This window comes from Panthera pardus, unplaced genomic scaffold (genome assembly GCF_024362965.1).
Source record: "Panthera pardus isolate Hobbes unplaced genomic scaffold, ASM2436296v1 HiC_scaffold_13, whole genome shotgun sequence".
Lineage (NCBI taxonomy): Eukaryota > Metazoa > Chordata > Mammalia > Carnivora > Felidae > Panthera > Panthera pardus.
Genome location: NW_026526688.1, coordinates 73760038 through 73787975, shown reverse-complemented (window position 1 = coordinate 73787975; position 27938 = coordinate 73760038). Strand labels below are relative to the sequence as shown.

The window sequence follows — 27938 nt, the reverse complement described above, 5'->3', positions numbered from 1 at the left end:
TTTATATGGCTGCCCTTTCGCTGCCTCTTCACATGGCTGTTCCTGTGCATGCACACCCATGATTTCTCTTCCTCATCTTTTAACAATAGTCATATTGGATTAGAGCCCCACCCTAACAGCCTCCTTTTATTTAATTACCTCTTTAAAGACCATATTTGACAAGGAGCTCTTGAAGGACAGAAATCCTGCCTTCTCCATCTTGGGCTGCCAGAGTCTAGCACAGTACCTAGCATTCAGTACTCAAATGAGTCACAACCAAATGAATTGAAATGCATCTCTTTATTCATCGGGCTGCCCTGCTGGTTGCCAAGCAGGACTGGATCAAAAAGTCTGGAGAAATGTGAGAGAACATCTTCACGATGGCACTCAGGCACACCAGTACTTTTGCTGCTTTGAAACCAAGGTGATTTTCCATGTGGTTGGGCACCTGATCCCATCAGGTAGGTTTTAAATGTATAACTGTCTTTTGAGATTTTATACCTATCACTAATGTGATGAGTTTTCATTGCAGTTGAAGGGCATTCATATTGGAAACAGGTGCCGACTGGACTGTGATGGTTTCTCATTTCCAAACAGCTAGGGGCAGATAATTGCAGATATTTGATAAAGCCAACAGGTTCACTCTAAATGGTTCAATGAACTACTCTTTCTATTCTGCGTAGACAAATGTTACCACTGTTTGTTTATGGTCTTTGGGCAGGTTGTTATATTCTAGATTACTTATATTCAATGAGGCATACTCTTTCATTATTGTTATTATTTCTTTGCCCTTCTCATTTAATGATATTTACAAGTTCTTAGGTGTAATAGGTTCTTATTTAGCTGCAGAATATTTGTCCTGCTTTGACTAACGACACATCACTCAGTTTCACCCATCATTGACTGCTTAGTTGGTGGAGTCTGCATCTGGCTTCCCTGTTTCTCATTATGTACACTTCTTTCTAATGTCACAGATGCCCTTATGTGGGGACACTTTCATTTTCTCTATTTGCTTCTGCTTCTATTCTGATGTTCCTTGCTACATTTTTGTTGCTATTAATTTTGAAAGGTCAATTGTTAAGAATATGTCTACCTCCATAAAATAAATATTTCAAAGCATATTTTATTTTCATGTCCACTACCAGTAATTTTTTTTCATTTTGACTTAATTAGGTGAATATGGAGGATAAATGTTGTACTTAAAATATAATGGTGATCATTCTCTTTGGCCTTTGAATATCACACATCTAGGGATAAGGAAGTTTTCTATGATTGAGTACAAGGCCTGGATACATTCACATACTGCATTATTGCTTTCAGCCATAGGAAATTATGTTAGTGATCAAGAGAATGGCTGGCAGTCATGGGAACACTTCACTTGTTATTTATGTAGTAGTTATATGGTCATTTTAATATTATATCCTATGTGGCTTGTGGTTCGGGGATCAGACTGCCTAATCCCTGAGCCACAAGGGACATCTGTGAATCCACTGTCCAGTTCCTAAACCAAAGGCACACAGGCAAACAGACTATTTATTATGGGCAGATCCTTCCACAAATTGGCAGATGAAACTCATTCTGATGTAGGGAAAGATTGATGTTGCGGGTATCCAAAAATGACATCCATTTCCATAAATAACTTATAAGATTAAAAAATGAGACAAACCTCACATTGGATGTGAAAATAAAGAATTAGGAAAAATGAAAATAGTGACAAGCTAGTAAACCTACAACAGTAAGGTCCTTTTGCCAAAGAAATAGGAAATCCTCAACACAAATATTAGAAAACCATGTAAGTAATCTTACTTGAGGGAATAAACAAGTAATGATGACCAATGTTTTATTCAACAGAACTACATAGAATTAAAATAATAATTTAAAGTAGTTTCTCCATATGGAACTCGCTTGACTGTCAGACTTCCAGAAAATACTCAGAATAATACTTTGCTAATGTTCTTGTACAGATTTGTACATTTCCAACTTTTTATACCTGTACCTACTCCAAGTGTACAGAATGTGTATATTTTTCTTGGTGAGAACTGATAACATGGTAGTTTTTATGAACTTTCATGTTATCAAAATTTCATATTATATAAGTTTTGCAAGATTGGGGTCCTGCTGCACTAAACTGTTAGGAGAATGCTGGTCAGGGTATGTGGTGGGTGGTGGGGAGGGTGTCATCAAGAGAAAGAATAGGTACTTTCTTCCTATAATCTCCTTGTTAAATCTTGTTTTTGTGGCATAGCTGAATACTGACATTCAACCCTTGTATTCTTGAGACCCTGGCTGTTGATTACCAGGCTCTTGTGAGGAGTTTTCTGGGTGTTCTTTGCTGTGATAGTTAAGTGACAGCAGCAACAATGGGGACTCCTGCAACAACACTGCAGCCACATGAAGCTTGTAAAAAACCTTGTGGCGCCTCCCAGTGGACTGATGAATAGGTTCTCCCCCTCTGTCCCATAAGGGGATGATATGGGGACATTTTCAAAGGGTATAGGCCACCAAGATCAGGCCTCCCAGTGAGTTACTTTACTCTTGAGAAATTACAGCAAGTTATTAAGCAATTTTATTTATTCTTTTACAAGGAAAATTCCAATTTTCTATTCCTGGCTTGTTTTACACATCTTACTTGGGGACATCATTTTTCAGGCTCATGAGTGCTGTCACTGCACTTATGACAGGCTGAACTGAGCAACAGCATGGAATGATAATGTACAAATTGATCTAACCAAATTTGGCTTCAAGGTCTACGAAACATCACTGACATTAGTTTTCCAAGGGAAGCAAGTATTCCTGTTAATTTAATATCTGAAAAAGACTTGTGTGTATCATCTTCTAATGTCCTTTTGATTGGCATTGGAGATTAGGAAGGTGACCCAGGTGGCCATACTGCTAGAACATTTATGTTCTTCTTTGGTGACCATCTTCCCTCTGGGCTCCTGGGAGCTGTTTCCAGTGGAATGGAGAGCAGAGAGAATCATAATTATGTCTCAACCTGGGTTCATCACTCAGTAGGGACCTGTATTTCTACATGTGCCCTTATAAATCTTTTAGCTAAATCAGGGCTCAAATGTAAAACCCAGGTCCCTAAGGAACTTTTTAATATAAACCAAAGTCTGGTGTAAGCTGATTTTTTTTTTAACTTTGTGAAATGTATTTACTCATGACAGTTGCAGATTTAGTACAAAGTCTTATTTATTTTGCATTACACTAAAAACAAAAACAAAACAAAAGCCAAACAAACACAAAGCAGAAACATCCCTTGCTACATTTCATATAAATTTGTATCTATGAAAATATAATTTAGAAGCTGGCAGAATATTTAGAGGTAGAATATTTAGAGGAATATTTCTGCACGTTGCTACCATCATTATTTTGTTTGTTTTTGCTTTTTAAAAAAAATTTTTTTTTAACGTTTATTTATTTTTGAGACAGAGAGAGACAGAACATGAACAGGGGAGGGGCAGAGAGAGAGGGAGACACAGAATCTGAAACAGGCTCCAGGCTCTGAGCTGTCAGCACAGAGCCTGACGCGGGGCTCAAACTCACGGACCGTGAGATCATGACCTGAGCCGAAGTCGGACGCTTAACCGACCAAGCCACCCAGGTGCCCCTGTTTTTGCTTTTTAACAGAATAGTATATACTCATAAGGGGATAAAGTAATGAAAATATGACAAACTTGTCCTTTCTGGTTGTTGTTCTGTCCTGTGACAACCATATAACCTGATCCTGATTCAGTTGGGTTTAGTGAGGTTAAATCCCAAGTAAGTAGTGTTCTGGAGTTAATCTCCTAAGGAGTTCGACCCTAAAAGGAGGAGATTCTGTCTGGCTGGCACTCCGGGAGCCAAGCACTCCTTTCAAATCTGGATTGGCTGATGCTACATGTTCAAGTCCAGACAGTGATAAATTGCTCATAAATGAAAAGACAAGAAAATATTGCAGTGATGGTCACTGGCTCTGATCTTGGTAATTCCAGTTCTATTGCTGTTTTTTGCTACAGATCTTTTTTATATTGAGCATTTGGTTCCCAATTTGAACGTCTGAATTTGAATGGCAGACTGTTACTGGAAACTGTTACCAAAAACTATGCTGTCTGGAAATGATTCCTGGGATCTCTAGAATTCTACAAAGAAATAATAGAAAACCCAGGGACCACTAAATGCCGTGTGAACTGCTGGGAAAAAATAGCTTGCATTTTCTGGAGGAAAGGTGACTCTGTATTTATGTAATCATTTCAGTTATGATTCTGCTTATTAGCTGTAAAACCCAGAAGTCATAAGGTTAATAGGAACCTTTCCAAAGATACATACGTTAAATTTAAGGAATAAGGTCATACATTCACAGAATTCAAAGTTTATTGGGAGGGGGATCTGTCTCAAGTTAGGGTCCTTGTAGGGAACACTGGCTCCTGGCACATACTTTCTTGGTGTATGTGTTCTTTCTGTCTCTGTCAAAAACTGCTTGTTCCTCAAACCAGCAGAAGCTATTTAAGCTTTAAGCAACGGATACCCCCTATACTCAGCATCATGTAAGAAATAAAGGTATGCATTCCATTCACCTAATTAAGAAAGAGCCTCAGTGTGCAAGTTTGTAGTATTAGTGATATGCTTTGTATTGTAGTACACTTCTTATGTTGCACTTACTTTTTTTGTCTGAGTTTTTTTGTTGTTGATTCACATTGGATTTCTAGCTTTTAATTCATTTTAGTTCAAACTTGATTTTCTGTTTTCAACATATGCTAGGAACTGTGTTCAAAAGGCTGTGAAATTTGCTATAAATGAATAAGACAGAAGTAACACAAGCAAAGTATTAGGATATGATAAAATTTCAACCTCAGGAGTAACAATAAATGCACATTAAAATGAGATTCTTTTTCCCCCTGTGAAATTATCCAAGATTTAAAAAAAGGGGTATTGGTAAGGCTATGATGCGAAGGCTCTTTCTTGTATTGCTGTGTGGATGTCATAATAGAGATACAAACCAAAAGCCAACCAAAAGGGAAAGATCAAGATTAGAAACTGCAGAGAAAGTTCCTGGGAAGGCTAGCACTTGAGTGAGGACATGGAGGAAGGATGGAATTTAAATAGAGGGTGGAAATGGAAGGCAGGCCACACTTCATGATTAAAGGTGGTACCTTTTTTGGTGGTGGTACCATGTTTCGATTGGAATTAAGGGTGGTACCCTGTTTTGGAGATTTATCCATCTTGGCACATCAGCTCTATCTCAGTAATTGTAATTTTTTTTTACAGTATTCCATCAGATAAATGGAATTCATTCTCCTTCTGATAGACAATTAGACTGTCTTCTCTCCAAATTTTTGTTGTCACAGAGAAAACTACCGTGAACATCTTTGCATACTTTTCGCTGTGCACACTTGAGAGACTTTTTCCATGATGTGTACTGGGGAACAGGATTGCTGAATCATGGGATATGCACTTGATAGTCCAAATTGCTCTCAAAGTGTCTGTGCCAATTGAGGCTCCCACAGACAATATTATAGGAGGGCTCTTATTTTCCCACATCCTTACACTGAGTATTCACATACATGTATTTTATCACTTTGATGGTGTGAATGTGTATCATATTAATTTTTTCTGTTCCCTTATCGTAAGTGAAGTTCAAAATTTTTTTGTGTGTTTATTAACAGGCCATTCAGATTTCTTCTTGAGCAAATTGCCTGTTTGCCCCCATTTCCTATTTTTTAAATCTTTATTGACTTATAGATCTTTATGTATTCTAGATATCATGTTTCTAAAAAAAATCAATGAAATGAATTGCAAATATTTCACTTCCTCTGGGTCTTGTTTTTAAAACTGTTATTATGGTCTTATTTCATTCCAAAGTAATTTTAATTCAGACAAAATTATCAGTCTTTTTGTTTACGGTTTATGCTTTCTATGACTTGTTTAACCCTTTCTTGACATATTTCATAAAAAGAGGATCCTAATATTCTTTCTAGAGATTTTGCTTTTCATATATATGTCCTTAATTGGCCTGGGACTGACTTTTGTGTACGGTATGAGATAGGGTTGTAATACTTTTTTCCATAAGGATGTCCAACTTTCCAAACCCGTAAATAATTCTTTTTCTATTTTATGTATTTATCATATGCCAGGCAAGTTTATAAAGAATTCAGTGAGCAAAAGGTTTGGAAATCCTTTCAGTGGTGAAGTGTGTGCATGTACCTCTGTAGTCAGAGGTATTCCAGAAGCAGCAAAAGAATGGTGAATACAGATCTGATTGAGTTTGAATTCCAACTCTGGCACTTATAAACAAAGTAGGGAAAAAAGAATGTTAACAAAACTAATCAATTTCAAAAATTTGGTAATGAAATGAATATAATTGGACAGAAATTTGGGATAGAAATATGAGCTGTCCACATCAATTTCAAATGGTTGGAAAGGCTAGAATACAAGGCTCTCCACTGGACTCTGGAAATATTAGAATGAAATGAATGGGACTCTTGATAATACCAACCCAAAGAGCTTTGACTAAATAAATTGAACAAAACAGTATCAGTGAGGAGCAAGGTATGTGTAAACTTCATTCTTGGTAAAAGAACTGTCTACAGAGAGAGCTCCAGGACTTGGCTCACTCAACCTCATTCCCAGCAGCCTTGTCCCTTGCCTTTTCCTTTGAAATAAGTTGAAAATACTAAATAACTTTTCTTAGACACTTTCTACCCGGGATGGCCAGTGATGCAGGTGTACAGCATTCCTTCCCATGCAAAAAGACCAAGCTGGGGCCCCTGGATGGCTCAGTTGGTTGAGCGACTGATTCTTGATTTTGGGTTAGGTTGTGATCCTAGGTTTGTGGGATTGAGCCCCACGTGGAGCTCCATGCTGAGTGTGGAGCCTGCTTGGGATTCTCTCTCCTCTCTCTCTCTCTGCCCTTATGCCCTGCTTCTCAAATTAAAAAAAAAAAAAAGACAAAACTGTTGGGGACAAGTTTTTTAGTCTTCTCACCTTGTTGCTTCCTGGAAATTGGATGTAGGATCTGGAAGTATAGCAGCCATCTTGTGATCTCAAGGGCAGACATATGGCATTCTGAGCTACTCTTGTCAGCCTGCTGTTTCTACCCTTAGAGTTCTTGTTGCCAGAGACAAAATAAAATCATGTCTGTGTAAATTCTTGTAGTGAAGGCTTTTATTTTTAAAATTCATTTGTAGCCAAACACATGCCTACCTGATAGAACTTTGATCATTCATTCATTCATTCATTCATTTAATATCGGTTATCACTGAAAACATTTACAGTAATAGGTGCATGTTAGTGAAATGAGGGAAGATTGAAAAGAGGAAGGGAAAGGAGAAGATGGCACATGTTCCTTGTATATTTGGAGTTTAATTTCTAATAGGAGAAATCAGACATTACCACAGATAAGAGGCAGTTTATGATAAGTGCCCCATGTACCAACATCTGGCCCCAAGTATTCAGATGATCTTCTACAAGACCTAGGATTCATTGTGGCAGTTTAGGCACCACATGGGCATATTTATGCATCAAACACTTGATCCTAACATGTCATGTGTTCCCTAAAGTCACATTAAGACTATTTTGTAGTATGAGATGTTTAGTGGTGTTTTGTACTACAAAACAATACATAGAAAATTACTTTGGGAGCTATAAGACATTTCGTTAAAGAAACACAAGCATTCCAATCTACCTGTTATAGCCACAAGATGGTCTCTATTCTTTTGGTGTGGTGTGGAAAGAAATAAGCAACCTGCTGCCATTTTGTATCAGCATTCTGTATATACAGCACACAAGAGACAAGAAGGCAGAGAAAACACACTTACAGCCAAGAGTGGGAGTTAGGGTGTAAACTCCTGGGATCTTTTTAGTTTCATTCTGGTATTCCTCACCATGACTAATTTCTTGTTTGCACATTTCCAGGACAATGTGTTAGTTTTATTTCCTGGTCATAATTTCATGTAGAGATATAATCTGACTTCTTACATTACTGATCAGTTCTAGATTTAAATTTGGAAGTGAATACTCTATGCTGTTTCTAGTTCCCTGATCCGGATGAATCTTTCCACAGCACAGATAGGTCCTGCCACCTATCTTCTTTCCATAGAATGTCCTTGCGTTCTGGTCAAGGGCTGAAGACATGGTGACAGCGGGAATGGGGGAATAAGACTAAGGCATGGCCAGGGAAGGGCCAGCTCTAGCTCATCCTTGGTCTAAAGAACCTCTAGGAAGATGAATTGGGGGGCATTTAGGATCACCAGTTTTCTTTGAATTTATTAGTGTTCTTGTAAGGCTCTTACCAAGGGTTTCACAGTAATCCTGGTCATAGACTTGAATGTATGGTGTGTGAGTCAGGCTGCCCCAATGCCTATCCCTGGCCCTTTCAGTCTGATTAGACCTCGGCTGGGGCTGTAGAAGAAGCAATTGGAAGTAAAAGTGTCAGGGTGCAAGGTTGAGGTTAGAGGAAGTTTGCCAACTCATTGCTATGGTACTGAAATGTCTTCTCTTGGAAAACCTTCTAACTAAGACTTCCATGCTATACTCTGCTAAATTTCTTAGACCAGGATGGTTGAGCTATGGGAGTAGGATGTGTTGGGTCCTTAGGCTTTGATCTTTAGTTTATGGAAACATACTATGGGATGATATGGTTTTAGCCTATTTTTTTTTCCTTCCTTTTTTGAACATTCTCCTTCTTGATTAAAAAATGACTTGCTTATAAGATCAAAAGTTTGTGATAAAGATTTTATTCCATATAAAGTCATGTAAACTGTTTTTGTTTGTTTCAGAGATTGCTTAGTCCATCTGTGATTATCTCAGTGCAATTTTCCTTGATATAAACAGAAAGGTTTTAAAAAATTCAATGAATCCCAGTGTTGGTTAACATTAGATTGGCTCATGTTGAAGTTCATATTGACCTCAGAGCACAAGTTTATCTTTTGAGGTTGTTTTGACTTTGGGAGGATAGATATTGGAACTTTCCATAGAGAATACTGCTTGGCTGACTTGTTTTTCTTCTTCATGATGTTAGAAAGAAAATCTCCCTGACCAGAAGCCTCACTCCTCAGCCAAAGCAGCGGTCCATCTGCAGTATCACTGTCTATACTAAGAAACAATCCCAATATCAGTTGATCGAGCACCCAGCAGAAGGCTAGAAAGATGGTGCTTCTGTTTTATAGATGATGTTTCCATGGTCCCAGGAGGGTCAAGAAACTAGGTGAAATCACTAAGAAATGATGCTATTGTGGTGTGCAGATGTGATAGATGTAGGGTAGGGGAATGTGAGTGGGTCCTAGGATTGCTGATTCCCAGTTCAAGTTCACACAAATCTATATTGCACAGCTGGCCTGTGTAAGCTTGTTGAGTGCTCCCGATGCTGATCTTTAGAAACCTGAGACTGAAGACCAGGTCGGATGGTAAGGGAGTCAAAACTGGTCTTGCTACTCTCTCTTCTGTTTGGTAGTTGGCCACTACCCCTTGTCTTTCAAAATCTCCTTAAAACTTAATTAAAATATCAAAGGAAGATGTCCCTGTTTTTTTCCTCCAAGAGTTGAGTCAGTTTTCTGCCATGGCTTCCTAGTTGACTTTGTTCTTTAGTCATCTCTGCTCTTTGCTGTATTTCTCATCCCTGCTGAGTCTTTCCTGTAGTTTACAAACATATTCAAGTCCCTTCTGTATTAAGAAAAAAAAAATCTCTATTCCGCTTCCCTTACTCTCCTTTTATTCTTTCACAACCCAGCTTCTTGAAGGAGCTGTCTACACTATTTCTTTTGCATTTATAAAAATTGAAATATATTTGACATATAACATTGTGTAAGTTTAAGGTGTTTATTTGATACATTTGTATATTTCAAAGGATTGCAATGGTAGCATTAGCTTCTATACTCAATTTATCCACTTTCTTACCACTAATTTATGTTGAGCCCACTGTAATCCTTTCCTTGATCATTTCACCATTCTGTCAAAGGTCACTGTGATGCCCTAATTGTCAAGTCGAGTAGATTCAGTATTGTTCCTTCCCATTTGACTTCTCTGTGGCATTTAACAGTTTATCACTCAATTTTTTGGAAGATAAATTATCTATTATAATTACCTTTATATTGAATTTTACCTAAAATATTAAAATTTACCATTAAGGTAAAATTTAGCTTCTTTTTCTACATTAACCTTCATTAGCACATATATTACTCTAATATTTAATATTAAGAACAGTTAATAGACTTTAGTTTTTAGAGCAGGATTGGGCTTACAGAAAAATTAAGTGGAAGGTACAGACAGTTCCCGTATACCTCCTCTTTCCCCCATCACAGTTTTTACATCTTGAATTAGTGTGGTATATTTGTTACAAATGATGAGCCAGTACTGGTACGTCAGTGTTAACTGAAGTCCCTACTTTACGTTAGGCTTCACTCTTTGGGTTGTACAGTTACATGGATTTCGATAAGTGCGTAATGTCATGTATCCACTGTTACAGTATAATACAGAATAGCTTCATTGCCCTAAAAATCTCCTGTGCTCTATCTGTTGGTCCCTCTTTCTTTTTTCTGGAGCTCCTAGCAACCACTCGTCTTTTTATGATCTCCATAGTTTTGCATATACTTGGTATCTTATAGTATGTAACCTTTTCAAATTGGCTTCTTTCACTCAGTAATTTGCATTTAAGTTTCCTTCAAGTTGGTTGGTGGCTTGCTAGCTCATTTCTTTTTGCCACTGAGTAATATGCCATTGTATGGATGTACCATAGTTATCCATTCACGGTTTGAAGGACCTTACGGTTGCTTCCAAGTTTGAGCAATTGTGAATAAGACTGTAAACATCTGTATTCAGGTTTTGTATAGACATACATTTTCAACTCATTTGAATAATTATCCCTTAATTTTGAAATCCTATTCTTCTGTGACTTTCATGGTGTCCTTCTCCTTTGGTTCCCCTTCTAGTCTTTGATTATCCATTCATGTTTCCCTTTGCTGATGCTTGTTTTGTCAGCCTCTTAAATGGAGTCCACCCCCCCCCCCAACCCAGTGTTCTCTGCGAAGCTTTTTAATATTTTCAGTATTTCACATATTCTTCTTGAATGGCCTCATCCACTCACAGGATTTAAGTGATCATCTCAATGGTGTGCCCTAAACCTGTATTTCCAGTGCAGACCTTTTCCTCAAACCCCAGCCCCCTGTGTGTGCTTCATTTCTTGGATGTCTCTTAAATGGAGATGTGAGCAACACCTCAGAGAGGAAGGACATCCAATTCTGGGGACTGTTTTTCACATGAGAGTAGAAGTGTTCCTGTTTCGCTGACATACATATGTGAGTGATGAAGTTTTTCTGCTGTATTTCCTCTAACGCAGGGCTTCTCAACCTCAACATTATTGACATTTTGGCCAGAAAAATTTCTGTTGTAGGGGGCTGTCTGTACTTTGTAGGATGTTTAGCAGTATCTCTGCTCTGTACCTACTAGATGCCAGCAGTACCTCCCCCTGCCTCCCAGGTTGTCAAAACCAAAAAAACGTCTCCTGATACTGCCAAGTATCCCCTGGTGGTGGAGGAGAAGGGGAATCACCCCCTTGAGAACTACTGCTCTCATGTAATACACTTTCCACTACTCTGTCTTTGCTCACACTGCTTCTTTTTGAAGTGCCTTTTCTCAGGGTGAACCCAAGAAGCTTCTACTTATTCTTTAAGACTTGGTTCACCTCCCTTACAAAATCTTTTCTCATATCCATTCCCTTTTCTTTTTCTATAGAATTACCTCTTCCTTTGTGCCTCACTGTCCTCCTGTGATGTTGCTGTGCTTGCTTATTTACACATATGCCTCTCTGTATGGTGAACTGATTGAGGGTTGGCATCATGTGTTAGTCTTTGAATCCCCAGCACCTCACAGTATGTGGTAATTAATGTGCCCAATTAATACTGTTAAATAAGTGAACCATAATGACCCCTGCTGGTCAAATCCTCTATGATAAATTCTCACAACACTATGTACAGCTCCTTCAAAGCACTTATTTCAGTTATAATTTTCCATTTTTTTAGTGTGATTATTAAATTAATGTCTTTCCCCCTCACTAGGCAGACCATAATAAGCTCCATGAAGGCAGTAGCTATAGTTGTTTTTGGTCATCATTGAACCATGTAGTGCTTGGCACTTAATAGGTGCTCAGAACATATTTGTAGAATGAATAAATGATCTTGGGAAAGAGTGGACTTTGGAGGTTCAACCTGGGCTTATTAATAACAATCACAACAACTGATGTTAGTTTAAAAAGTGTTTTTGGAGGTAATTATTCTCACTTAAGACTAATAAGAAACCCTGGTAAAAAGGTATTGTTTCTGTCTTACAGATTAGAGGGCACGTGAGAAGACATGTGGTGTGGAATTCTAGTAAGAAGAGTCTTGATGGGATTAATAGAGACAACTCCTTAATGATGTTTGACCCACCTTTGAGACAAATGGAAAGACTGGAGATAAATGTGAGTAAAGAGAAATAATAATAATAATAATAATAATAATAATAATAATATGAATGCATGGAGTATCACTCTTTGATTTACTGGTCATTGATTTCTTGGTGAGATCTTTATGGGAGGATGGCCTTGTTGCTGAAGATGAAAGTATTGGAAAAATATATAGCTACTGATGAGACCATGTGAAGATTTGCTTTGTGTGAATGTGTGTGTATGTTGCATGGAGATATTGTCATACTATTTAGCAAGGCAACTGTTTCTTGTTCTCAAGTCAAGACTATAATGGAAACCCAAGAGAATTTCTCTTTGGCCAGAGAGCCTTTTATGTTGTCCTTCATGGCCTTTGTTTTCATACTTTTGATCACCCGCAGATGAATCCAGGAGAACTAGAGACAACTTCATAGACTGGAAAACCAGAATGAATTTGTGTACATTTCAACTTAAAGATACTGTTTAGGGGAATTAACATCATGATGTTGGAAGGTGTTATTTTATTCACAAATAATTTGCAAGATCTATTATGTGTGAGATTAATCACATGTAAATATTTGGTAGAAGTAAGGAAAATTATTCCCTGTGAAATGGACCCAGTGGTGGGAACTGGCCCAATGAGAAGAGGCTATGTTTCACTTTTCTAAGCATCCCCAACAGAACTGCTTATTCTCTGAATCTGGAAGAGATCCAGTGGGATTTAGTTTTATGAGGTTTAATGTAAAGGTGTTGTATTTCATGAGATGAAATCATAACACAGTGGGTTGCAAGAATTTTGAGAGATTATTTTTTCAGAGTGTTTGGCAAGCACCACTCTCTAGAGAATTTTGTGTCTAAAAGAGAAATATAGATCTTCTTACATAGGATTGAAATGATAACTAATCTTTAATCCTTTTTAGATGGCCAGGGTTTGACTGGTTAGGCTGATTGGGAATGCACATAGCAGGTCTGACCTCTACAGTTGGCTTTTTTTGGATCCAGGACTCCCAGTGCATCCTAAAACTTCACGGTACATGGGCAATGCATTTTTTGGGCCCCCACTGCTAACCCATGATTAGGGATCTTTTTATTTACTTATAGACCATACTACACCTTTAGGCTTTATGCAGTTTGATTCTCCATCATTTTTGACAATCCAAATGAACATTTGGCCAAGACGAGAGAATGCTATCAAGCTGTATCTCAGGTTTCTTTCCTCTCCTGCTCCTATTTTGTTTTCAGCTGAGAAACGTTCTCTGTCTCTGTTTTAGAGAAAGCTGAGCCATTCCTTTGACTTAGGTTTGACCTTTTTTTTTTTTACTTTGTTCTGGAACACATATAGCTGTCCTTAGGCTAAATATCTTTCTACTTTTGTGACCATTTCATCTCCAATTTCCCTGCAATCACCAGGTTTCTCATGAATGGCAGGAGAGAAATAAGACCCTGTGTGTCGGGGGGTGGGGGGTGGGGGTTCGGGGGTGGCAATCTGGTGCCTCTTCTTATTTCCTGATTTCGATGTGTGTGGAAGGTAGTTTTCATTCTCTGTAGCTTAGAGTCTTCTTGAAATGTGGTTGAGGCAAGAATGTTTTCGAAGTGCAATTAATTCAGCATGGCTGTCCAGCAAAATGAAAGCCTCCCTCTTTTCCCAGGGAGATTCCGCCCCCCGCCCTGTTTCAGAAATAAATAGATGCAATCTTAAGACTTTAAAAACATTATGCAGCAGCCGACATATCATCTGTAATGATAAAAAGATGTGCACATCAGCACAGATGTGTTTGTATCAATTCGTGTGCATGATATATATCATGTGGAGCCTCTAGTGAATTCTTATGGTGATACTGATGAAATTGGTGTTGTGGAGGAAGGGAGCATGGAGGTTTGAGTTATTATCATCAAGGAACAAATGTTACATTCCTTATCTTTCTCAAATGCTTTTCTGCAAATACATGTCAGAGCAGGCTGTCATCTGGAGCGAGTCCAGCTTTAGGATGCTTTGAGGAGTCAGGCAGAGGGGAGGTTAAACAGCTGGGACATAATCAACAAGAGGAACAAGCTCGTTTGCAGCTGTGGACTATCACCTATCACCTTGTTTCCCAGATTTGCCTGCTCACCTGGGGAGTGTGTTAACACTGGAGAGTTTTGAAGACTTATCAAATCAAATCAGTCTCTGGTGGAGGGCTCAAGGAAATGGAATTTCTAACTAGCAGACCAGTTGATTGCTATGATCAGGCAAGTCTGGGAATCACTTACCTCGTATAATCAGGATGGGCCTTTAAAAAGAGGTGGGTTTTATGAGTGGGTGTGTTGGGGGTAGGGAGGTATGCAGTCAAAGACAAATCCTCCGTCTGTGTTTGCTGAGAAGTTACTGAGAACATTGCCCTCATATTTCACAGCGCTCCCTCTGTGGGGCTCCACCCCCACGTACTTCTCTCCAGGTTTGTTCAAGAAAGACTTTTGTCTTTCCTAAGAAATTGGTCTGTTTCCTTCTATCAAATGAGAATTTTTCCACTTATACAACTCTCTTTGCCTCAGTTGCCTGGAAACATGGTGTCAGTTTAATGTTCACTCAGCGATGCTTCATCTATTGTGGTTGGTCTGTTAGATTTCCTCTTTCTACTATTGTGTTACCTTTTAAAAAATCTCTATTTGATGAATTGCATGCTGTTTTATAAGTGATTTCCAATCTTATTTTCCCCTGAAAGATGGCAGAGTGTGAATATATAAAACTGAACTCTTCATTAATAGTTGCTAGTGGAGGGAAAATAAGATGATGATTTAAATGGTGACTAATTTGGACTTTGAATGCAGTTGTAGCTGTACCACACAAATATGCATCTTATCCTGGCTTCTGTCAACGATTAATGTGGTTGACAACCAATGAGGGAGAGAACCAGAGGCCTAGGTTGATTGTAAGTATTTGGGAAGGTGCATATTTTGAACTTAATTAGTGTGATTTGTTTATGCAAATGATAGTTCCGTGAAGGTAGGGGATTTTTTTTCTCTTATAATCCACAGGTACGGATTTGAATAGAGGTATGGTAGGCAGCGCTTTGACTTCTTTTGTTTTCAAATTCAAATGAAAATACATCAAGGTAAGACACAGAAATGAGAAATACAAAGTAAGGTAGAAGAAGTTATAATGAACAGCAAGTCCCCCACGCCATCCCTTCAACAATGCCTTTCAGAGGCCATCATTTTGTACTGTTTCAGCTTTCAGTTCTGTAAGTGGCCACCTTGACTATTCCATGATCTTTGAATTGGTCTTCGTTCGCTCTTTGCTCTTTTGAAATTTTATGATTCTGTGCCCAGGGAGGTCCCTTTACAGTTTTTGTGCAGCATACTCCAGGTGCCCTTATAACCAGAAAACTCACTTTCTTCAGGTTGGGGAATATTTGACTGTTAGTTCTCTAATAATTTCCAGCTCTCCATTTTTTTTTTCCTGTTTTAGGAGATCCTATTGGATCATTCCTCCTAGCAGCCTCAGTTTTCCCTTTTTCTTCGGTATAGAGATTTTTTTTTTTCTTCCTTGAAGGTAAACACTGGCTGAGCGATTGCTCATTGAGCAGAAAGACTGGCGCAACTTTTCCATCTACAAAGTCCATCCAATTCCCTGTTTTCTGCTCCATTGCTCAGACCTTTCCTCCGCTCTCCGTGCCGTCGTCTTTGCGTTTCTTATGGGAAGATCCTTTCCTACTTCCACTGCAGCCTCATCTTGCACATATTTGGGGCTGCAGCTGTCTTTGTTCTGTTGCTTCTGTCAAACTGCCTCTCTTAAACTTCCTTCATTAGAAATGTGTTTATGGGTTTATTTCTACATGGATGTCTATATTTTCTCTTTTTTTTAATGTTTATTTTGAGCACGGGAGGGGCAGAGAGAGAAGAGAGAAGGAGAGAGAAAACGTCAAGCAGGCTCCACACTGTCAGAGCGCAGCCTGACTCGGGGCTCGAACTCATGAACCATAAGATCATGACCTGAGCCAAAATCAAGAGTCAGACGTTTAGTTGACTGAGCCAGCCAGGTGCCCCCAGATGCCTATACTTTCACTAGACCTTTGGCATATTAGTCAGAGTAGATTAGACTGTGCTGTGGTAACAAACAAACCCCAAATCTCAGTAGCTTAATATAATAACAGTGTATTTCTGCGTCAAAGAATCCAGTCTGATATTCCAAATGTTTGGGCATCTCTTCTGACCAGTTCTCCTTTAGGCTGTGAGTCTTTCACTTCCAGGCAGGACAGATATAGAGAGAAGTAGAGAAAGAGAGAGAGAGGTATTTTACAGAGAGGTTTTGAAGTGTAGTGTATCACGTCTGTCAACATTAACTGGCTGGACCCATCAAGAGAAGCTGAGAAATTAAATTTTAGTTGTGTACCTAGGAAGGAGAGGAGACTAGGATAAGGATGGTCCGGAACAGTTTCTGTTACATTTCATCAGCAGGAAAGGCAGAGGTGTGTGTGTGTGTGTGTGTGTGTGTGTGTGTGTGTGTGTGTGTGTGTATTCAGTTCATCACCTTGAACTAGAATTACTTCTTATCCTTTACTTGATTTCTTTTCCCCCCAACGAAAATCAGAAGAATATCATCAAGAAACAGCCAAAGATGTACTTGGTAAGCAGACTTCCCTTGATTTCTACATTTATTAGTCTGCAAATAAGTATGGATTATAAAAGATTTCTTTTAAAATATGCTTAAAAAAGTATAAATATAATATTTATCATGAAAAATTTGAAAATATCAAATTAAAAGAAATAATTACTATCAGCTTTATCTCTTAGCAAAAGCAGTGTTAACATTTTGGTATATTTCCTTTCATCTTTTTGAGATATATATATCTATAGATATATCTATCTATCTATATATCTATCTATCTATCTATAGATATATCTATATATCTATATATCTATAGATATATCTATATATATACACATATATAGATATATCTATAGATATATATACACACACACACGCACACACTTTTTATTCTGCTTCACTATTCTATCAATTGGTTATATTATACTTTACTAAAGCATTCCTTTATTATTGTATCTTTATATCATTCAAACATTTTGCCTTTATAAGCATTGCTGCTATAAACTTTCTGAAACCTTATTATTATTATTATTTGCATTCAGAATTTTTCCTTAGAAATGGAATTACTGATCACAGAGTACCAACTTTTTAAGGTTACTAGATATGTTTTGCCAAATTATTTTCCAAAGGACCTCTCAATTTAGTCTTCCACAACATTGGATATTATCATTTTCTTTTCTTCTAATTTTGTACATGCAAAATGTTAATTTAATTGAAGTTTTAACTATGTGGGACAAAGAAGATTTCCTTGTTTTTGTAACCAAGTATATTTCCTTTTTTTATATTGTTTGTTGATGTAACTTTTACATTTTGTTATTGGAAGTGAAAGATTTTTAAAATGAGTTTTTCCTATATTAAACCTTGTACTCTTTCTCCAAATAATTTTATCATGTGCTAGAGGCTTGTGTAAAAATACATGAACTTGGTTTCAGTTTACCAGGAATCGATTCTTTATATTGTTGCCTATTTTTTTACAATGATGTAGGAATGAGCTATGAACTCACTTTGGGGAACTTTGTTTCTTTTCTCTTTCAAGGGGTTATGGACAAGAGATTACTCAGGAAGTTTGTGTAACGATTTTGCTTAAAGATAGAGGAGTGAGTGCAGAGTATAGTTTACTGGGAAAGGTTAGGCAAAGTCTTAGGGTTGGGAAGTATGGATGGGGGTGGAGAGCAAAGCAGTTGGCAGAGAGTAAAGGGTGAATCTTGCTCAACATTCAGAAGTGAAATGGCCAGGGGTGGGGGCAGCTGTGATGGGGCCAGATCTCAAGACTGGGAAGATAGTTAAACAGAAATGACAATGAGAGTTTATTGCAGAGAGAGGCTGGCAGATATCTGCACAATCAGAGCTTCAGCTACAGCCAAACAAGGGAGTTAACGATTATTGAAATCAGTAAGTAAAAGTGCAAACCTTGTCAGTCTTCTACACTTCAGTCTTCAAGTGTATATAACTTGTCTTGATCTGTTCTGAGAAGTTGCTTTGATGGGAGGAGGAGACAAACTTAAAGCCCCTGTGGTCTGGTGACCAGGAGATGACAGTGAGAAAAAGACAGAGAAAGGGAGAGGTGGAAGATTGAAAGATGCATTTTCCCTATTTGGTTAGGGTGTGATGCACTGGGGACAATGGATTGGAGGTATCAGGAGAGGGGAGGATGGTAAAGGACAAGTTATACGTGGCGGCCGTTCCCTGAACAAGTGTTGGTGAATATGCCAAGACTCGGAGAGAACTCTTGTTTTCTGGTGCAGGTGGGATGCAGGTGTATATGAAAACCATGGCAGGCGGAATAGGCTGCCTGAGTTGCTTCTTTGGCCAACGGTATTTTAGCAACATCTGTGGATATACTTCATGTTAGAGGCAAATCTGCAGGGATATATCAACACAGGGACTGTCAAGGACGCCTCTGCTCCTAATTTTTTATGTGTCAAAACTTGCCAACTCTGCAAAAAATCTCAAACAAACAATACTGTGATTTACTGTATCTAGGTTCAGAGTAGAAGTTTATATAACATATTGGTCAATGATACAGAGGGAGCCAAAAATATGACAGTGGGGATTAAATGTCAGGCCAGATGTATCATGTGTGAACATTACTGGATGGTGCAAAATAACACAATACCTTTGGTTTGGAAGTATATAAAATTATTTGGAAATTTTTACTTGAGGGGAAAACTCTGGCTTTGAGGATTCTGTTAAAAATTAGTAATTCAATCTAATAACTATATCTTATGCAGAGTATTTGTTTTTAGTTTAATGTGGGAATACAAAGAGTAATTTTTAAAACTAATTTTCTGACTTTCAATTTCTGGAGATCTCTTAGAGCAATCAGAACTGTTATTGTCTAGAATAGGCTTGGCAAATAAAAGTCACTAGATTTCAAATAAGCAAAATAATCAGTATTAAATGCTGCCATGTTGGATTTCTTCCTTATTCTTTTGAAGCCCTGGTAAATCTAATTTATTTACTATGCACCAAACTGTGGGTGTACTCTGGAAAGTGTCTCATCATGAAGCAAATATAATACTGGGATAGTTTTTTTATTTTAAAGTTTATTTATTTATTTTCAGGAGGGGGAGGGGCAGGAGGAGAGGGGAGAGAGAGAGGATCCCAAGCAGGCTCTGCACTGTCAGTGTGGAGCCCGATGCGGGGCTTAATCTCACCAACCTGTGAGATCATGACCTGAGCCAAAACCGGGAGTTCGACGCTTAACCGACCGAGCCACCAGGCACCCCAATACTGGGCTAATTTTTATTAAAATTGTTAGGAATCATTGATTTTCTATAATTGCTACTCATATTGATAATTTGTATCTTGTAACCTAAATACACACATAAATGGATGAAGTCCTACTGTTCCACTTTCAGCTGCTGCCCCAGCTGAGAACAGAGTGATAAGTATCTCCTACTTTTCAAAGATGGAGCTGGAGACATTTCTGCCAGACTTAGTAAGAAGATAGCAGAGCTAGTCATGGAACCATCAATCTTGTCACCCCACTTCAGCCTATCCAAGATAAGGGTGGACTGTTGAAAGGTAGGTTGAAGAGAGCCATCAAGGTAAAGCATAAGGAGTTAAAGGTAAAGAGTTTTGTCAGGCCAGGAGGTAGTGGCTGTGTGTGTGTGTGTGTGTGTGTGTGTGTGTGTACATATGCATATGTGTACATATTTTGTGGGGAGAAATGGGCAGTAGCACTTTGAGAACTGCTCAGAGAGAGTGGGCGTACTTTAAAAAGGAGAGTCTATCATTTTACTTCCCGCCTGATTGTTTGCATGGTGACAGAATCGTGGGCCCACTTTCCTGGGAGGGATTTTTTAGAAGCTGCCTAGCCAAGGGAAAGGGATGGTCACAGGAAGGCCTGTAATCTCCCTGGAAATAGTGTCAAGAATATGAATTTTCTAGAGGCCAAATGCACATTGAGATGTAAACCCAGGCATGAGTCATTAAAAAAAATTTTTTTTTAATGTTTATTTATTTTTGAGAGAGAGAGAGAGAGAGAGAGAGAGAGAGAGACAGAGACAGAGACAGAGTGTGAGCTGGGAGGGACAGAGAGAGAGAAACACACACAGAATCCAAAGCGGGCTCCAGACTCCAAGCTGTCAGCACAGAGCCCATCGCAGGGCTCAAACCCACGAGCTGTGAGATCATGACCTGAGCCGAAGTAGGATGCTTTACCGACTGAGCCACCCAGGTGCCCCTGGCATAAGTCATTTTTATTGGACCTTCCTGAGAGGATGAGACCTGAGGCCCAGAAGCCTCTTTCAGAACGAGTTTGAAACTCATTCACAATTGATGTTCAGACCTGTCCTGATATGACTGACTAACTATACCAACTATCTCTGTAGCAGCTCCCCCCATCCCTACTTCATGGGAACCAGGTTTAGGGAAGATTGGGAACAGGGTCCCTGAAAGAAAATCACAGGAGTTAACAAGGCATTTGAAAGGGTCTGTCAGACCAAGCCCAAGACCTGGTGTCAGAAGGGCACAGGGACCAAAGATCACTGTGCCCTCCCTCCCACACTTTTGTGTTCTTTGAGGGAGAAACGCATGTGAGGCAGAAGTGAAATAACCATGCCACAAGAGCCTCTGATGACACACTTGTGAGTGTTCCTCACTCTTCTGAACAAGAAGGACATCAAAAGAGATGTTTACTATGTCAGCTGGAGAAAGGTAGTGGCAGTTGTAAGGTGGACACTGTGAGGAATGCCCAAGTTGGCAGCTTGGAGGAGGCTGAAGCCTGGGAGCAGTTGTGGTTAAGAGCAGGTCAGCGTGAGATGTAGGGGCCTCAATAAGCAAGTGGCAATGACTTTGGAACCCAGAAGCCCAGATCTGTGTGATGGAGAAAACAGTTGGGAGCACAGGGCAGGCTGGCTGAAGATGATGGCTCAGCTCTGAACATAACGTAAGTCACCTTTTGCCCCTCTGTTTGCCCCTCTGGAGCTTCTCAGAAACAGAGGAACAGGGAGCTAGAGGTAATTACTGTCTAGTGGACGAGGGTCTTAAAGTGGTTTTCTAGGGCCTGCAAACTGGTTGGGGTTTTGGGGACCCCTACATTATGCAACAAATTCAAGTTTGATGCCCCTCCACCCCACCCCGCAGAGCATATTTCTTTAGAATGCCACTGTGATACCCATTAGCACTTTAGAATATTGGTAAGAATGGACAAGATTGGTGACTTTCAGCATTTAGTTGGCTTTAAAGTATCTGGCCCAGACTGTTATCTAAAGCTAAAATCTGTAAAGTTCATGAAGAAGTTAATATGGAGCAAGTCCCTAGTTGAGGAGCAAAAGGAAACAAAATCTACCCCAAATGCTTTGAAGTGTTGCTGCTTTTCTGGAAGAAAGTGATCCATGAGTGAAATTCATCGTAGAAGGACTTGAAATGGCACAACAGCCGATTTTATTGGAAAGAAGTGGCACCCGTGCATAGCGGAGACCTCTCCCTTTCCATCAGATAAATTTCCTAGATGGCTCCAGGGTCAATGTGCAGTCTTCGATATATGCACACATATATTGTAACCCCAAGAAAAACATGAAATGATTTCTTTGTCCAGGGGAATTTCAGCGGCAGAATACTCCATGACCCCCTAACCTCCCAGCCCTTTTCTCTATGTATCCTCTTTCCTCTTGCCTTGTTTTGTTGAGGGATTTTCTTTTGTCTTCTGATTCTGCTTCATTTGGCCAGCGCTCTGCGGGTTTTGGCACCTGGGAAGTTCTGAATGTGGCCTTTGTGTTTGTTGAACTGCACTGTGCCCAGCCAGGCAGAGATGATCACTAAGCTTTTCTATAGCTTCATAACTGCAAATTGCTCAGCCATTTGTCCTTTAATCCTCATAAGCCCTTTGTGCTGGAGGCAGCACCCCATTATCATCGCCCTTCATTTTCCAGTCGAGAAGGCGGACGATATGTGACTTGTTCAAGGACACAGGTTGAGCTGAGAATCTGCCTGCTTGGACCACAGGAGACTTGCCCATGAAGATAATGGCAGCGAGGCTGAACTGGGTAGAGTGGGCTACACTAGGGTAGGCTGAGGTTTGCAGCCTTTTGGAGGAACCCTGACATCCAAGATGCAAGGCATGAAAGACTCGCTGGGTTGGGGGCGGGGGGACTTGTGTCACAAAGAAGAACTAGTAAACTCAGATGATTTCTGAGTGGTAGCGTGTAGAGATGCTGTTGTGGCTGGTGCTGTGTGGGTTCCTCAATTGTTTCAGGTGGTCTATCTAGTCAATAATGAGCCCATTAGAGAGCCTCTGTTCAGAAGCACAGACGCCAGCCCTGTCTCTACCCTTTGCAAACTCATCCTCCTCTCCTCTCTGCTGCTTTCTTTCCCCCACCTTTTGAAGGTGCCCTTTTTTCTGCTTCACCAAGGAAACACAGGTCATCAGGCTTTTTGCTACCTCCACTGAGCTGTCCTTTCACGAATCCCCTTCTTTCTTTCTATTTCCAAGAAAAAGATGATCTGGCCTTTTTTTCTCACCAATCCTCCCCCTTGATGGCATTTGACCTACTGTCTTAATGACTCCCTCCCTCTTCCCAGTACTGCTTTCTGGCATTTAATGTCTCCCCCATTGACCTGAGCCCCTACACAGATATACATTCAGTGCTCCGTTACCGATTGCAGTCTATTTGAATACTGTTGCCAGCTGTCTGTGTCCCTCTTTTGCTTGCAAACTCTTTGAGTGGTGGATTCTACTTTTTGTGTCCACTTCCTGCCTCCCACCTTCAACCTCCTGCTGACCCAGTCTTATCTCAGATACTACGGATGTGGCGTTCACTCTAGTGTTTTTTTTTGGTCGCCAATGATCTGTTACTGGCCATACTGAGTGATGTTTTCTGGACTCATTTTTTTTTTTCCTGCCACTTTGCCATTATAGATGATCCTAGGCTCTTGGAATCTTTTTCTCATTGAGTCCCATGATGCAACCTGTCCTGGTTCCTTTCTGTGTTGGCCTGCTGCCTGTTTCCTTCACAAGCCTCTTCAAACATCTCCAAAGGTGCTGTTGTATTTTATGTCCCTCAGAGAACTCACTTGGTGCCTTCTCTAATGACCTGTAATTATGACAGTTTGACACCCAAATCTCTACAGCTTCCTTGAAATGATCTGTTGTGTTCTAATTCCTAGTTTCAAACTTATCACTGGGTATTTCCAAATTGCTGATATGAAGGCAGCTGAAGCAAAATGTATATAAAATAGAATTTATCATCTGCCCTCTAAAACCTGCTCCTTCCTCCTGACTTCCCATTTTTGTTAATTATGTCACTGTTATATCTTACAGCCATCTTGATCCCTTTCTTTCCTTGTCTCGTGTCATCCAATTAGGTCCTATCTCCTTCTCCATCACGGTGCCTGGAATCTGTACTTTGCCCTCCTACTGCCATAGTCCCTTGTCAGTGCCTCTGACCTTTGCTTCCTTCATCCCCATCACTTCCTACGTGGCCTAACTGTCCTCCCTCTCTCTGTGCTTTCTTCTACAACCCATGTAGTACTTTCTCTAGATGCATTTTCCTAAATTTCCATTTGTAGTTACAGGTACTTTAATCACATCACTTCCTGCATCAGAAATTATCAGTGATTTCTTAATTGCTTCTGAAATCAGCTCCAAACTTAACTGCCTTGGGATCCCTTGCCTCTGGGCCCTGGCCCACATTTCTAGCCTCCTCTCTCTCCTAATGTCCTACAAGATTCTGCTCCATTCAAATATAAAATCCCTGAAATGTTCCTTGTTTCTTTTTGCATCATTTCTTTGGTTTATAGCATTTCCTTCTCTTTCGACACCCTCTCTCTGCCCTCTATCTTCAGTGCTTCAAGATGCCCCATTCTACATGGCCCAGTTTTTTTTTTTTAATTTTATTTTTAATTTTTTAAAATTTGCATCCAAATTAGCATATAGTGAAACAATGATTTCAGGAGTAGATTCCTTAGTGCCCCTTACCCATTTAGCCCATCCCCCCTCCCACAACCCCTCCAGCAACCCTCAGTTTGTTCTCCATATTTATGAGTCTCTTCTGTTTTGTCCCCCTCCCTGTTTTTACATTATTTTTGTTTCCCTTCCCTTATGTTCATCTGTTTTGTCTCTTAAAGTCCTCATATGAGTGAAGTCATATGATTTTTGTCTTTCTCCAACTAATTTCACTTAGCGTAATACCCTCCAGTTCCATCCATGTAGTTGCAGATGGCAAGATTTCATTCTTTCTGATTGCCGAGTAATACTCCATTGTGTGTGTGTGTGTGTGTGTGTGTGTGTGTGTGTGTATACACACACACACACACACACACACACACACACACACCACATTTTCTTTATCCATTCATCCATCCATGGACATTTGGGCTCTTTCCATACTTTGGCTATTGTTGATAGCGCTGCTATAAACATGGGGGTGCATGTGTCCCTTCGAAACAGCACACCTGTATCTCATGGATAAATGCCTAGTAGTGCAATTGCTGGGTCATAGGGTAGTTCTATTTTTAGTTTTTTGAGGAACCTCCATACTGTTTTCCAGACTGGCTGCACCAGCTTGCATTCCCATTCATGGCCCAGTTTTTATGCCACATCTACTTCAAGAGGTCAGTTCAGGAAGGAAGGAAGGACAGATGGAAGGAAGGGAGGGAGGGGGGTCCCTGTAATGTACCAAACAGCTATTGAACAGACATAGTCATTCATGTGCTTCTGTGCTCCCTTCACTGGGGCCCTGGAGCTGTTCTTCTCAACCTCAGCTGCACGTAGAATCACCTGGGAGCTTTTAAAAGCACCAGTGCCAGGCTGCATCCCAGACCAATTAAATCATAATCTCTGTGGCTATGGCCCAGTTATTAGTATTTTTTTAAAGCTCACCAAATGGTTCCTATACGCAGCCAAGAATTTGTGTCTACCATGATGTGACATTTTTGTAGACTTATTTTAGTGGTACTGTATTTTGTTCTCTGTCAAACTGCTGGTCCTTGAGGGATTCTTTGTTTCTGTAGCCTCCTTGGTGTCTACCACGGTTTCTTATACTCAGTGGGCCTTCAAAGAAAAAAAAAAGTTTTAAATGAATTTAAGAATGGAAAACAAATAAAAAGATCAGTTTTTAGGGAGGAACACAGATTGGCTTTGTGGCTGACCCACAGTAAAAATGATGAATTGAGAATCTCTTACATGTAAAATAACCTGAGACTCTTAAATGCAGAGAATAAACTGAGGGTTGATGGGGGGGGGCAGGGGAGAGGGAAAAATGAGTGATGGGCATTGAGGAGGGCACTTGTTAGGATGGGTGAGCACTAGGTGTTGTATGTAAGTGATGAATCACAGGAATCTACCCCCCAAACCAAGAGCATACTATATACACTATATGTTAGTTAACTTGACAATAAGTTATATTAAAAAAATAATCATAATGAAAGAAAAAGTAACCTGGTTCAAGTGTTTTGTATAATCCATTTGTATCCAAGCAGTTAACATGCCAACTAAGTATTTATTAATATCTGTCTAGTGAGACCATACCTTGTCCATATGGGCAATTAATAAAATGCCGTGTATGCTTCAAATACCTTGAATGAATACACATTGTACCTCATGGATTGTTATCAAGGTTAAATGAGTAAAGCTCCTGGGAGAGAAAAAAGGCTTAAAAATCATAAGTTAAAATATTTTTAATGAAGCTGCATTTTTGAAAGAATTGAAGCAAAAGGCACTTGCATTTGTGCATTCTCCCTTTCTTGAGCACCATTAAATATTTTCAGCTCAATGGAAAACTAGCATTCTCTTCCTTCCATACACTATACATATTCCTGGTACCAACGTGTGGATGTTGCAGAGCCTCTTTTAGTCTGTGGGGACAGGAGTGAACTTAAATATATTTGTATCTGGATTGTTGCTATATTCAGGATGAGGAGGCCCCTTAGAGAAGAAAAGAGAAAGAAGCAGGACTCCTGAGCTAATTCTTTTGTTTATTTATATTTTTTAGATTATAAAGGCACAGGATATTTCATGGAGTGTGATTTAATGGCCTGGACTCTGGAGCCAGACAGATTTGTGTTTAAATTCTGGCTTCATTTACCAGCAAGGTTGACTTTGGACAAAGTGCTTGGCCTCTCCAAGTTTTGATGTCTTCAGCTGTAAAATAGGGAGTTAACACTTGTATCTCAGTGTTGTGGGGAGGGTTGAGCCATATAATATAGTTAGGGAAACTGACAGTAGGACCTCACAAAGGTTTCCATTTCTTTAACGTCTTGTAGATATCAGGGATTTATTTTTTGCTCCATGACCTTGGTAGACTTTCTCTTCATTTTTTCACAGCCTGCATTTTATTGGTAGTTTTGTAGACAGAAATATGCAGTTTCATTTTGGATCTGAGAGTTTTTCATTCTTAGAACCCAATAAGGATTTCTTTTTTCTTTTGTAAATTCATTGAATGTTGATTTCCTTTGTAGTGTCTTTGCCATAAATTCTACTCACTACGTATAATTTAAGTAGGAGAAATGTAATGGCATTACATAGTTACCCTTATATGGAGAATGTAGGACAGTATTCTAACTTTGTTTCCAAGGAATTCACATTTCCACTTGAAAAGACTTCTAAACTGAGTTTCATTTGCTGAAACTTTTGGAAACTCAGATTGAGGAGTCTTCATACTTTTGTACAAAACAAGTCTTTGGTGGGCTTCTATTTAATTTATTGCCTTGTACATAGATTGCTTGAAGTGGTCACAGTAGTCTCTTATAAATCACAAACAAGTGTTCACCCTCATTCCAGTTACAAGCCCTACACCACCAGTCAAATCTTACCAAAGCCCATTTTAGAAATCTTGAAAAATTTCTGACATTTTGTTAAAACAACTGGAAAATAGATTTTTCCTGTCTCCCTTCCACATTCCTTTCCTCATCCATCACAGTACACTTTGTGTAGTGCTATTTTGAGTCTTCCTTATATTTCTTTATATACGTACCTTTCATGCAACCTGAAATTAAATGTTTAGGTATGAAACTGGGCACTTTGCTGCCCCACACAGAAACACTTTATGAGTTCAGCTGGAAGAGAGCCGAAGTGCACACAAAGTTGATGTCAAGGCCTACTTATATTGAAGTAAAATTAAATTTATGGATTGGAAAAGGAAGCCTAATTTTTATGTGCCTCTTCCCTAAAAGCCAACTAAAATCTAAGAAGAAAGAAAACTATCTGAGCCAGTGTAAGTGGACCTAACCCATTTCATTTTCTGAGACTGATTTTAGTTCATTACTTATGGGGTAAAGGCAGAGACTAGTTCATTTGGGATTAAGAATGATTCTAATACTAGGGTATAATTATGTTAGCATTTTTTAGTACCTTGCTTAGCTAGCCTGGGTCTTTAAAAAAAATTATTTTTTAAGAAAGAGATAAGTACATTTTAATCCTCTGAATTTATACTCATTGCTCAGCATTTCCAATTCCTGGAAAACTCATTAGGTTTTATTAGTATTGCTTCTTTTCTAGCTTTCTCCGTTACAGAGCTACACTTCCCCAAC

At 39.3% G+C, this 27938-nt stretch overlaps 1 long non-coding RNA gene across 2 annotated transcripts in view; it reads left to right on the top strand.

Moving 5' to 3' along the window:
- The window catches only part of LOC109262504 (uncharacterized), a 383729-nt gene that overhangs the window by 12239 nt on the left and 343552 nt on the right, over positions 1-27938 (top strand). For both annotated transcript variants that reach the window (XR_008421653.1, XR_002077797.2), the window contains exon 2: positions 12284-12412. This is a non-coding gene — a long non-coding RNA (uncharacterized LOC109262504). The remainder of the gene's footprint in view (positions 1-12283; positions 12413-27938) is intronic.